Source organism: Tamandua tetradactyla, chromosome 20 (genome assembly GCF_023851605.1).
Source record: "Tamandua tetradactyla isolate mTamTet1 chromosome 20, mTamTet1.pri, whole genome shotgun sequence".
Taxonomy (NCBI): Eukaryota; Metazoa; Chordata; class Mammalia; order Pilosa; family Myrmecophagidae; genus Tamandua; species Tamandua tetradactyla.
The window spans coordinates 58497376-58512188 of NC_135346.1; the positions used below are offsets into that span (position 1 = coordinate 58497376).

Genomic DNA, 14813 nt, shown 5'->3' on the forward strand with positions numbered 1-14813 from the left:
TAATTAAAAAAAGAAAGGGAGGGGTAAGGGGTGTATGAATTTTATTCTGTTGCCTTTTTATTTCTTTTTCTGAATTTATGCAAATGTTCTAAGAAATGATCATGATGATGAATATGCAACTATGTGATTGTGATGATATTGTGAATTACTGCTTATGTTTATAGAATGGAATGATCATATGTTAAGAATGTTTTTGTTTCTTTGTTGTTATATATTTTCTTAAATTTAAAAATTAATAAATAAATAAAAGGATCAACAAAACCAAAAGTTGGTTCTTTGAGAAAATCAATAAGATTGATGTGCCACTAGCAAGACGGACAAAGAAAAAAGAGAGAGGATGAAAATAAACAAAATCAGAAGTGAGAAGGGGTGTGTTACCACAGACCCTGACAAAATAAAATAAATCATGAAAGGAGCCTATGAAAACCTACATGCCAACAAACTAGATAACTTAGACGAAAGGGAGAAATTCCTGGAAACACACAAACAACCTCCACTGACTCAGGAAGAAACAGAAGATCTCAACAAACCAATCACAAGTAAAGAGATTCAATCAGTCATCAAAAATCTTCCTTCAAAGAAAAGCCCAGTGCACCAGATGGCATCACAGAGGAATTTTATCAAACATTCCAGAAAGAACTAACACCAATCCTGCAAATACTTTTCCAAAAAATTAAGGAAAAAGGAACTCTACCTAACTCACTTTATGAAGCTAGTACCATTTTAATACCAAAACCAGGTAAAGGAAGGAAACCTACAGGACAATCTCACTAATGAATATAAATACAAAAATTCTCAATAAAATATTAACAAATCAAATCCAACAGCACATTAAAAGAACTTTAATTGCTGCTATTAAATTGCGACATGACCAAGCAGGGTTTATACAAGGAATGCAGGGATGGTTCAATTCAAGAAAATCAATTAATATAAAACAGTACATTAACAAACTGAAAGGGAAAAATCACATGATCATCTCAATTGATGCTGAGAAAGCATTTGACAAAATTCAGCATCCTTTTCTGACAAAAAACACTCCAAAAGATAGGAATCTAAGGTAATTACCTCAATATGATAAAGGGAATATATGAAATACTGATAGCCAGCCTTATAGTCAATGGAGAGAGACTGAAAGCTTTCCCCCTAAGATCAGGTACAAGACAAGGATGCCCACTGTTACCACTATTATTCAACATGGTGCTAGAAGTTCTAGCTAGAGCTGTCAGGCTGGACAAAGAAATAAAAGGCATCTAAATTGGAGAGGAAGAAGTAAAACTCATTATTTGCAGATGATATGATACTATACTTGGAAGACCCTGAGAAATCTACAGCAAAGTTACTTGAGCTAATAAACAAATTCAGCAAGGTGGTGGGATATAAAATTAATGTGCAAAAATCAGTAACATTTCTATGCACAACGAGTTAGTTGAGGAGTCAGTTAAGGAAAAATTTCCATTCAAAATAGCAATTAAAAGAATCAAATACTTACAAATGAAGTTAACTAGGGATGTAAAGGATTTGAACACAGAGAACTACATAACATTACTAAAAGAAATAAAAGGAGATCTAAATAGGTGGAAAGACATTTCCTGCTCATGGAAAGGAAGGTTAAATATAGTTAAGATGTCAATACTTCCAAAATTGATCTACAGATTCAACACAGTACCAATCAAAATTCCAACAACCTCCTTTGAAGATTTGGAAAAGCTAACTAACAAATTCATTTGGAAGGGAAAGAGACCCTGGATAGCTAAAAGGATCCTAAAAAAGAAGAATAAATTGGGAGGATTAACACTCCCTCATTTTAAAACCTATTATAAAGCCACAGTGGTCAAAACAGCATGGTACTGGCACAAAGCTAGAAGCACTGAACAATGGAATCAAATTGAGAGTGTGGAAACAGACCACCAAATCTATGGTCGAATGATTTTTGACAAGTCCCACAAATCCTCTGAACTGGGACAAAATAGTCTTTTCAATAATGGAGTATGGAAGAACTGGGTATCAAAAGCCAATAGAATGAAAGAGGACACCTATCTTACACCCTACACAAAAATGAACTCAAAGTGGATCAAACACCTAAATATAAGAACTAGCACCATAAAACTTCTTGAAGAAAATGTAGGGAAAATCTTCAAAACCTAGTGTGTTAATTAGATTCAGCTGTCAACTTGGCCAGGTGAGCATACCTAGTCTTGTTGCTGAGGACATAAGCCAATGGTACGTTAACCTCATCTGTTGCTAATTACATCTGCAGTTGGCTAGGAGGCGTGTCTGCTGCAATGAGTGACCTTTGACTTAACTGGCTGGTGCTTAAATGAGAGAGCTCAATGTAGCACAGCCTAGCAGCTCGGTATTCTTCATCTCAGCACTCGCAGCTCAGCCCAGGCCTTTGGAGATGCAGAAAGAAGTCACCCTGGGAAAAGTTGTTGGAACCCAGGGGTCTGGAGAGAAGTCCAGCAGAGACCATCCTGTGCCTTCCACGTAAGAAAGAACCTCGGTGAAAAGTTAGCTGCCTTTCCTCTGAAGAACTAACAAAATAAATCCCCTTTTATTAAAAGCCAATCCATCTCTGGTGTGTTGCATTCTGGCAGCTAGCAAACTAGAACACCTAGTAACAGGAGGTAGCTTCCTAAACTTCACACCCAAAGCACAAGCAACAAAAGAAAAAATAGATAACTGTGAACTCCTCAAAATCAAAAACTTCTGGGCCTCAAAAGACTTTGTAAAAAAAGGTAAAGAGACAGCCAACACAATGGGAAAAAATCATTGGAAATCACAAATCAGACAAAGGTTTGATTTCCTGTATATACAAAGAAATCATACATCTCAACAAAAGAACAACCCAATTATGAAATGGGCTAAAGATAGGAATAGGAATTTTTCTGAAGAGCAAATACAGATGGCCCAAAAGCACATGAAGAGATCCTCATTTTCATGGGCTACGAGGGAAATAGAGATCAAGACTACAATGAGATACTGCCTCACACCTATAAGAATGGGTGCTATTAAAAAAAACAGAAACAATAAATGTTGGAGATGAGGTGGAAAAACTGGGACACTTATGCACTGCTGAAGGGAATGTATAATGGTGCAGCCACTATGGAAGACTGGCAGTTCCTGAGGAAACTAAATATTGAGTTGCCCTCTGATACAGCAATAGCACTACTTCATATATAACCAGAAGAGCTAAAAGCAATGACACAACAGATATTTGCACACTGATGTTCACAGCAGCATTATTCACAATCTCCAAAAGATGAAAACAAACCAAATGCCCATCAACAGACGAGTGTATCAACAAAATGTGGTATATACTTACATGGAATATTATGCAGCAGTAAGACAAAAATGATGTCCTGAAGCACATGACAAGCCAGATGAGCCTTGAGGATATAATGCTGAGTGAAATTAGCCAGACACAAAGGGATAGATACTGTATGATTCCACTTTTATGACCACCATAAAGGTATAATCAGAGGCTTATAATACAGAATATAAAGGATTTAGAGATACATAGAAGCTAGAGATGGGAGAACTGTTAGCTAATGAGGTTGAACATCAGTATAAGGGAACAGATAGGAGTGAAGGTGGTTCTCTAGTGGGTCTATTAGTAATATTTCCATATTGAAGATGAAAAAAATTGAAAGGGGTTGTATAGAACCACGTGTCCCACTGATGAACACTAGAAATATGAATTAGTTCTAGCAAGAATTACTTCAAAGATATGATTCCTGTACAAAGAGTGTTTAAGTCCAGGGTACAGGGGGAAATCTGCTATTGCATGCTATGAGCTATGTTGAAAAGGAAGCCATGAGAGGTACCACAACAACAGCAGAGGTAAATAATGGGGGGAGGGACTAGAGTTAAGAGAAGGTTTAGATTTCCTGTTTGGTGAGGGTGTGTTTATTTGTTTTCTTTCTCTTAGGAACAATGAAATTATCCAAAATTGAGAATGTTGATGGACTGTAGATGTTGGGACCTCTACATGATGCCCAATGAACACAGGTGGCTTAAGGATGCACTGATGGAGAAGTAGACTGGCAAACTATGGTGTATACTTATGAACGAAGGTTGTGCTGCTATTAAAAGGAAAAAAAGTTGTGAGGCATGCAACGATGTGAATGAACACATGGGACATTTGGTAAGACAAAATAAGTCAAAAACAAAAGAACAAAAATGGTACGGTCACCTTTAGAAAATGCTTATAAGAAAACGGGCTCATATTGTAAGCTTTTACAGCAGACACATTAAGTCCAGACGTGATTATTATTTCTGGATTTTGAGAGGCTATTTTATATATATAACCTGATATTTAGAGATAAGAACAAAGTCAAACAGGTTGGGGTTAAAGTAATTCAGAACATAGGGGTAAGGAAGCCAGTGCCTATATTTTAGAACCACACCTACTCTTTGAGACCAATGGAAGAAAGGATTTTTGATCTGGAACTGAAATTTTCTGTGGTGCATAATCTAATTCAGCCTATCTGTATAGCTCATTTGAACAATTGAAACACAGGGAGCACAGAATAAGAAAGAGATCCTTTCATCCTGTATAAATTATGTAATGTCTGGATACATCCTACAGTATAGTAAGTAAATAAGCAAAAAGTATTGGCAAAATCCCAATTTTGCCAAAAGTATTGGCAAAATCCACTGGGAAAAGAAGGGTAATTAATAAAGTATTAGTGGCAGACAAGTTCAAATAGAGTCCAGAGGTTACTCTGGGCATTGCTCTTACCCAAGCTTCAGTTAGACCTTACTACCTATCCTAACCTGCTACCCTGCAACAACCAGGACCATTCCAGTCAATCCTAAACAACACCTAGGGCAATATATAAGATTCCACAAGGGTTCCATGCACTAGAGTAACTTTCCTGAAACCTACAACCTCCAGATGGGTCCCTGGCCCAGAGAAGTCCTAAAACCTAGACCAGCCTCTCCAGAACACCAGATAGTTTTGTTTCCCTAACCCATATTAGTGACAGACCCTTCCAAGATGAAAAATTTAGAATTGACATAGCCCAAACACCCCTAAAGAGAGGGATAAAAAGATCAAAGGTAATGGTGGAGTTATACAGAGAAGAAAGGATTTAACAAATGAATATGAATGCTAAATCATTAAATTGATATTTCTTTTGATCTCTAGTATCTTAGAGCAGCTAGAAGTAAAAGCCTAAAACTGGAAATGTAACACGTCAAACTCTAAAATATGTTCTACAACTCACTGTGGTGCTGTGCTTTGAAATTTATACCTTTTTTTGTATATATGTTATTTTCCACAAAAAAAAGAAGGAAAAAAAGTCGATTGTGATGACAAAAAAATATTTAAGCTCTCCAGCCCCACATATTCTGGAGCAGCTAGAAGGGAACTGAGAGGATAGTATGGTAGACCATGACAGACTCTGGGATCTGTCCTGTAACCACTTGTTGAAGAGTGCTTTGAAAACTATTGCTTTTTTATTTCTTGCTTTGTATATATGTTATACTATACAATAAAAAAAGTTAAAAAAAAATACCTTGAACAATTTTAGCCAATAAATATGATAACTTGGATCATGCATTTACAATACAAGTGATATTTCCACACAGGGGACTAAATCTGGTTCTTGAGAAAGGGACCAAAAAATTTCACTTTATGAACAGAACACAAGTATATATATGGTACATAAAAGGATATACAGTGTATCTGTGGTATTAAATTGCACAAGGGTGGGGACCTAGGATAATATATGAGTCTACAAAGGTTCCATGTCCTACATAACTTTCCAGAAACCTGTAACCTCCAGCTGGGTCCCTGGAACAGATAAGTTCTGAATCCTAGAGGGGCCAAACTCTCCAGGACATCAGTTAGTTCCATCTACCTACCCCATATTACTGGCAGCCCCTTCCAACATGAAAAAGTTAGAATGGTCACAACCCAAATACCCCTAAAAGAGTGGGAGAAAGATCAAAGGTGATGGTGGAGTTAAACAGAGAAGGTCAGGTTTAACAAATGAGTATGGCTGCTGATTATTATACTGACATTTCTTTTAGTCTCCAGTATCTGAGAGCAGCTAGAGGTAAAAAACTAAAATTGTGGAATTGTAACCCATATCAAACTCTGAAATCTGTCCAAGTTATTGTTGTGCTGTGCTTTGAAATTTGCTTTCTTATATATGTTATTTTTCACAAAAAAAGAAGAAAGTCTATTGTGACGATAAAATAAATGTTTATTCCTTCTACCCTCTTATATTCTGGAACAACTAGAAGGAAAAATATGAGAGGATTGTATGGTAGCCCATGACAACCTCTGGGATCATTCAAAGAATGTTTTGAAAACTACTGCTTTTTCCTTTCTTTGCTTTGTATATATATCCTACAATAAGAACAAATTAAAGAAAAAAGTAGGTTGAAACTGAAAGGACAGAAAAAAGTTTCAGAGGGAGGGGAGATGTTTAGGAAAAATATGCCTTCCCCAGTTGCATGATCTTGGACAGCTTACTTAATTCCTCTGTACCACAACTCTCATACATGTAAAATGTAGAACAAACTGAAAAACTTAAAAACTGAAGCAACAATAACCTGAAGACTGTTATGAGAATTAAATAATTTAAGATACATAAAACACTTAGGCTTTTTCTCCGCAGGCGGCGCGCCCGCCGCCGGCCAGCCAGCCCTCCTCTCCCACTTTCTCCGCTGGCAGCACTCCCGCCGCCGGCCAGTCGGCCCCCCTCTCCCTCTTTCTCCGCGGGTGGCGCTCCCGCCGCCGGACAGCTGGCCCTCCTCTCCCTCTTTCCCCGCCGGCGGCACTCCCGCCGCCAGCCAGCCCCCTCTCCCTCTTTCTCCGCCGGCGACGCTCCCGCCGCAATCTTGCCCTTCTCTTTCCCATCCTGCTCCGGCGCTCCATCCGCCATCTTATCCTTCCCTTTCTCCTCTTGCTCCGGCGGCTCTCCAAGCACCACCATGCCCTCTGCCGCCTTCACCAGCTCCTCCGTCACCGTCCTCGACAGCCTTGCCACCCTCACCTTTCCTCCTCCAGAAGAGCTACTGGGGGAGTGGAGACGATACAGAGCAGCTCCCGGAGCCACGATGGAGATCAAAGGGATGGCATACCCCATCCTGGAACGGCTGACTGTCTGGGAGAACCAGCTCCGGTGAGATCGCCGAGGGTCGCAGGCTTTACCCGGCGGGACGGCAAGCGGCCAGAGTCCCTCCCTTCCTCCTTCCCAGGCCAGCTGGCAGAATTCGGAAGGCGGTCCCCTCGGGCCGTGGCGGCTGGCACCCCTACCACGCGAAGCCTCCTGGACCAACTGAGAGAGTTGCGTCAGAAATCCCCAGACCGCGGAAACGGTGACCGGGGGGGTCCCTTCCAAACACGTGACTCCCCAGTCCGGCTGGGAACGGTGCACTCTTCCGGGCCGCGGCGGCTGGCGCCCTCCCACCACGCCTGGCGCCCCGGGTCGACTAGGAAATTCGGTCGGGCGCTCTCCTGGGCTGCGGCAGCCGGCGACCCTCCCCGCGTTTCGACCCCCGGGCTGGCTGGCACTCTTCCAAGCCGCTTCGGCTGGTGAACCTCCCCCACGGCGAGAGTTTTCGAAGGTTAAAGGACCCACAGCACCTTTTGCTGATGGAACCCGCAGACAAACGTGTGCCACGAGAGCCACCTACTGGGCAGGAAAGGAAAGACAGAATCCAGAGATTTCACAGAAGGATTTTTCAGCCTGTTGGGTCCAACACCCAGGGAAGTCTGACTAAATGCCCAGACGCCAGCAGAGGATAAAGGATCATGCTCAAAAAATTAAAAATATGCCCCAGTCAAAGGAACAAACCAATAGTTCAAATGAGATACAGGAGCTGAAACAACTAATGCTGAATATACAAACAGAAATGGAAAACCTCTTCAAAAACGAAATCGATAAATTGAGGGAGGACATGAAGTAGACATGGGCTTAACAAAAAGAAGAAATAGAAAAACTGAAAAAACAAATCACAGAGCTTATGGAAGTGAAGGATAAAGCAGAAAAGATGGAAAAAACAATGGATACCTGCAATGATAGATTTAAAGAGACAGAAGATAGAATTAGTGATTTGGAGGATGGAACATCTGAATTCCAAAAAGAAACAGAAACTATCCGGAAAAGAATGGAAAAATTTGAACAGGGTATCAGGAAACTCAAGGACAATATGAACCGCACAAATATACGTGTGGTGGGTGTTCCAGAAGGAGAAGAGAAGGGCAGGGTGTCCCGAATTGCTAAAAACATCTTGAGGAAAAAAAACAAAGGTGGAGGTCTCGCACTGCCAGACTTTAAGTCATATTATGAAGCCACAGTGGTCAAAACAGCATCGTATTGGCATAAAGATATATATATCGACCAATGGAATCGAATAGAGTGCTCAGATATAGACCCTCTCATCTATGGATATTTGATCTTTGATAAGGTAGTCAAGCCAACTCACCTGGGACAGAACAGTCTCTTCAATAAATGGTGCCTAGAGAACTGGATATCCATATGCAAAAGAATGAAAGAAGACCCGTATCTCACACCCTATACAAAAGTTAACTCAAAATGGATCAAAGATCTAAACATTAGGTCTAAGACCATAAAACAGTTAGAGGAAAATGTAGGGAGATATCTTATGTATCTTACAATTGGAGGTGGTTTTATGGACCTTAAACCTAAAGCAAGAGCACTGAAGAAGGAAATAAATAAATGGGAGCTCCTCAAAATTAAACACTTTTGTGCATCAAAGAACTTCATCAAGAAAGTAGAAAGACAGCCTACACAATGGGATATAATATTTGGAAACGACATATCAGATAAAGGTCTAGTATCCAGAATTTATAAAGAGATTGTTCAACTCAACAACAAAAAGACAGCAAACCCAATTACAAAATGGGAAAAAGACTTGAACAGACACCTACCAGAAGAGGAAATACAAATGGCCAAGAGGCACATGAAGAGATGCTCAATGTCCCTGGCCATTAGAGAAATGCAAATCAAAACCACAATGAGATATCATCTCACACCCACCAGAATGGCCATTATCAACAAAACAGAAAATGACAAGTGCTGGAGAGGATGCGGAGAAAGAGGCACACTTATCCACTGTTGGTGGGAATGTCAAATGGTGCAACCACTGTGGAAGGCAGTTTGGCGGTTCCTCAAAAAGCTGAATATAGAATTGCCATACGACCCAGCAATACCATTGCTGGGTATCTACTCAAAGGACTTAAGGGCAAAGACACAAACGGACATTTGCACACCAATGTTTATAGCCGCGTTATTTACAATTGCAAAGAGATGGAAACAGCCAAAATGTCCATCAACAGAAGACTGGCTAAACAAACTGTGGTATATACATACGATGGACTATTATGCAGCTTTAAGACAAAATAAACTTATGAATTATGTAATAACATGGATGAACCTAGAGAACATTATGCTGAGTGAGTCTAGCCCAAAACTAAAGGACAAATACTGTATGGTCCCACTGATGTGAACCGACATTCGAGAATAAACTTGGAATATGTCATTGGTAACAGAGACCAGCAGGAGTTCGAAACAGGGTAAGATAATGGGTAATTGGAGCTGAAGGGATACAGACTGTGCAACAGGACTAGATACAAAAACTCAAAAATGGACAGCACAATAATACCTAAGTGTAATGTAACTATGTTGGAACACTGAATGAAGCTGCACCTGAAATATAGTTTTTTGTTTGTTTGTTTGTATCTTTTGTTTTTGTTTTTTTCTTTTTCCTTTATATATATATATTTTTTTATTAGTATTATTATTTTAATTCTCTTCTCTATATTAACATTCTATATCTTTTTCTGTTGTTTTGCTAGTTCTTTTCCTAAATCGATGCAAATGTACTAAGAAATGATGATCATACATCTATGTGATGATACTAAGAATTACTGAGTGCATGTGTAGAATGGAATGATTTCTAAATGTTGTGTTAATTTCTTTTCTTTTTTTTGATTAATAAAAAAATTAAAAAAAAAAAAAGGACACGAGGCCAAGGACACAAATGGACATCTGCACACCAATGTTTATAGCAGCATTATTAACAATTACCAAGAGATGGAAACAGCCAAAATGTCCACCAACAGACAGCTGACTAAACAAACTGTGACATTTACATAAGATGGAGCATTATGCAGCTGTAAGACAGAATAAAGTTATGAAGTATGTAACAACATGAATGGACCTTAAGGACATTATGCTGAGTGTGATTAGCCAGAAACAAAAGGACAAATACTGTGTGGTCTCACTGATATGAACTGACATTTTAGTGAATAAACTTGGAATATTTCCTTGGTAACAGAGACCTTGGTATCTCTAACAGGAGATAGAAATAGGGTGAGATATTGGGTAATTGGAGCTGAAGGGATACAGATTGCGCAACAGGACTGAATATAAAAACTCAGAAATGGACAGCACAACACTACCTAACTGTAATGTAATTACGTTAAAACACTGAATGAAGCTGCATGTGAGAATGATAGAGGGAGGAGGGCTGGGGACATAAATGAAATCAGAAAGAAAGATAGATGGTAAAGATCGAGATGGTATAATCTAGGAATGCCTAGAGTGTATTATAATAATAGTGAAATGTACAACGTACAAATTTTAAAAATGTTTTTGCATGAGGAAGAACAAAGGAATGTCATTATTGCAGGGTGCTGAAAATAGATGATAATACTTTAAAATGTCACCTTATGTGTGAGACTAAAGCAAAAAATGTTTATTTGTTACAAAATTTATATTTTCACTAGAGCATTTCCTAATATAACTCAAGTAGATAGTTTGATTGAATGTCGTAAGTACTTGGAATCTCAGGTAGGACATGAGATTTTGTTGGTTTGTCCAGAGTGATGCCCCGATGAATCCCAGAGTGATTTGATCAGTGACTGGAAAAGTATTTGCAAGCCCCCTTCAGGGAATGGTGAGAGTGGGGAGAAATTCAACTTCCCCAAGTTGAATTATTGATACTCTCTCAAGTAGTGTGGACAACCAAAGCTGAGCCCCCAGTCTTGGGGTTTGTTCATATGAAACTTAACCCCACAATGGATAGGTCAAGTCTACTTAAGATTTGGGCCTGGGGGTCACCCCCAAGAGAGCCTCTTTTGTTGCTCAGATGTGGCCTCTCTCTCCAGCCAACATGATGAGCAGTCTCACCACCCTCCCCCTCTCTGCGTGGGACATGGCTCCCAGGGGTGTGGACCTTCCTGGCAATGTGGGACAGAGATACTGGAATGAGCTGAGACTCAGCATCAAGGGACTGAGAAAAACCCTAGAATGAGCTGAGAATTAACAACAAGGGATTGAGAGAATCTTCTTTTTTTTTTTATAGATAGATATATTTTTAGTAGCTACAGGTTCAGTACACATAGAATTTTATACAAACAGATCCTGTAACATTAAATTTCTATTACTGGCAAGTAGAAGCATTAATTCTTAGTATTTTTTAAAGTGGAAATATGCCATTAGACATACCCACAGAATCTCGGAAGAAGAGAATACTGTGAAAACATTTAAGGCAAATAATACAGTCATGGTAAATGGACTTTTACTCTCTTCCCTAGAATAGATCACAAAACGATTGATGTTAATGTTTACAATATGTTGAAATTTTTAAAACAAATGCAAATAAAGTAAGTTGTAGTTAGGACACAGAGTGGAATAGTGCAAATAACAAAGACTGTGGAGTTACAAGATACAAATTGAGGCCCAAACTTTATCTAGGAGAAGTTTTGTGACCCTAAGCAAATCTCTTAAATTCTCTGTTCCTTAATACTCTCATCTGAATAAGATAAAATATTAGTTTTTTCAGGGTTTAAATTCAATATTCTGTTTTTAAGGACTTAAATAAAATATGATAAATAGCTTATAAATTAGCACATATAAGGTTATAAAAATGTGAACTGCTATTTCAATTATTATGCTAGCAAAAGTGAATGTTTCTTCTCAGCCAAATCTAATTCCATGAAAGTTTTCCAGTTCTCTACCAAGCCTGAGAGACAAGCAATTTACAGGAAGGCAGAAATGAAACTATTTCACTGGAGATGTTATCATGGCCTCTGGGTAAGGTGCTAAACTAGAATCTCTCCTTTTGTATTACCAGCTACCTAGAAGGATGTTAAGATCTATAAATCTATTCAACAGAGGAAAATGGAGAAGGATATTGTCCTAATGTTCCATTATTGAGAGAACCTTCTTGACCAAGGGGGGAAGAGTGAGGTGAGACTAGGTGTCAGTGGCTGAGAGATTCCAAACAGAGTTGAGAGGTTATCCTGGAGGTTGTTCTTATGCACTGAGTAGATATCACCTTGTTGTTCAAGATGTGGCGGAGAGGCTGGAGGGAACTGCCTGAGAATGTGGAGCTGTGTTCCAGTAGCCATGTTTCTTGAATAGCTTTCACAATGGGACTCTGTGAATGTGAAAACCTTGTGTCTGATGCTCCTTTTAGCTACTACATCAGCAAAAGAGTAGAACATGTGGAATGGAGATGGATACTAGGGGGAACAAATGTTGGAATGAATTTAGTTTGAATGCTAGTGACAGATGTAAGCGAGGGGTAAGGGGTATGGTATGTATAATCTTTTTTTTCTCTGTTATCGTTTTATTTCTTTTTCTGTTGTCTTTTGTTTCATTTTCTGAATCGATGCAAATGTTCTAAGAAATGATGAATATGCAACTATGTGGTGATGTTGAGAATTGCTGATTGTATATGTAGAATGGAATGATATCTTAATGTTTTGTTTGTTGATTTTTTTAATTATTAAAAAAAGTTAAAAAAAAGAGGTTACCATGAACAGTTGTATGCCAACAAATTGATAACCTAGATGAAATGGATAAACTTCCTAGAAACATATAAATTACCAAAACTGAATCAAGAACAAAGAGAAAATCCCAACAGATCTATAGCAAGTAAAGATGAATAAATACTTAAAAACTTCTTACAAGGGGTGTGAGATAGTTCACTGGTAGAATTCTTGCCTGCCATGCGGGAGACCTGGGTTCGATTTCCAGCCCATGAACTTGCCAAATAACAAGCAAACAAACAAATGAAAAACCAAACAAAAATTCAACAAGCGGTGTTGCAGCAAGGGGATACACACATGGAAAAGAATGTGACCCCCTCCCCCCAAAAAAACTCTTACCAAAGAAAATTCCAGGACTGGATGGCTTCTGGAATTGTATCAAACATCTAAAGAATTAATTACCAGTCGTTCTCACCCTCTTCCAAAAAACAGGATGAGGGATCACATTCAAACTCATTCTGTGAGGCCAGCATTACCCTGATACTTCATTACAAGAAAAAAAAACTACAGACCAATAATTCTCATCACAAGAAAAGAAAATGACAGACCAATAAACTTATGAATACAGATGCAAAAGTTCTCAACAAAATACTTAGAAAGCAAAATTGTAGCATACAAGATCAATATGCAAAAATCAGTTGTTTCTATACACATGCAATGAACAATGCGAAAAGAAAATCCATCAAGAAAGCAACTCTCTTTATCAGCAAAAGGAATAAAATATCTAGGAATGAATTTAACTGAGGAGGTGTGCTTTAGTTTGCTAAGCTGCTCAAAGTAGGTACCATGAAATGCATTGGCTTCAACTATGGGAATTAACTAGTTTACATGTTCACAGTTTTGAAGGTGTGAAAATGAGCACAATTAGGCATCATCAAATTGATGCTTTCTTTCCAAAGACTGGCTGCTGGCAATTCTGGACTCCTCTGTCACATGGCAGTGCACATGACAGCATTTGCTGATCTCTCCCTTCTCTTCCAGGTATTGTTGCTTTCAGTTTCTTGCTTCCATCTTTCACTTTTCCTCTCTGTATTCATCCATTTATAAAGGACTCTAACAAAAGGCTTAAGATCCACAATGGACCACGCCTTAGCTAAAGTAACTTAATCAAAGGGTTCTACCTACAGTAGGTTTATACTCATATGAACAGATTAGTTTAAATGATTCTCTGGGGTACCTACAGTTCTAAAAGATAAAAGACTTGTACAATGAAAACTATAAAACATTGCTGAGAGAAATTAAAGAAGACCTAAATAAATAAGAAGACATCCCATGTTTAGGAATTGGAAGAATTAACATTGTAAAAATGTCAATTCCACATTCAACACAAAACCTATCAAAATCCCAAAAGCCTTTTTTAAAGAAACAGAAAAAGTGATCCTTTTCACATACATTTACTATGTACAAAAGTTTACTCAAAGTGGATCAATGGCATAAGTATAAGAGCAAAAACCATAAAACTCTTACAAGAAAACACAGGGGAAAATCTTCAAAACCTTATATTAAGTATGGATTCTTAGAGATGACACCAAAACCATGAGTAGTAAAATAACATATAGAAAAATTGGAGGACTTCATCAAAATTTAATTTGGGGGCATTAAAGGACTTAATGATAGCGATTTGCAGGAATAGAGAGAGATAAACATGTTGAAAGTTGAGTATTCGATCACCAGAATGCACTGTGAGAAGTGCTCTAGGTCAAATGCCCCAGGTTCTTCAAAATAGGAATTGTTAGGAAAGCAAAGAGATGATGGGAAAACTTTAGATTAAGAGACTTAAAGACATAAAATAAATGGGCACAACTAAAGAATGGTGTCTGGGAATGCACACTTAAATGTTAAAAATATGGGGGAGAAAAACACACCAAGAAAGTATTTTTAATAATGAAACTATAAAAATAAAGTGTTAGAACTGTTTTCAATCTCTGAAAAACAAGAGTGTTTTGAAATGCATATAGTTGAAAAGCAGTTAAAAAAATTACTAATTGGCCGCTCC

The 14813-nt window shown here is 38.4% G+C and overlaps 1 protein-coding gene across 1 annotated transcript in view; it reads right to left on the reverse strand.

Moving 5' to 3' along the window:
• UIMC1 (ubiquitin interaction motif containing 1) overlaps window positions 1–14813 on the reverse strand; it is a 235272-nt gene that overhangs the window by 107115 nt on the left and 113344 nt on the right. The window lies entirely within an intron of this gene.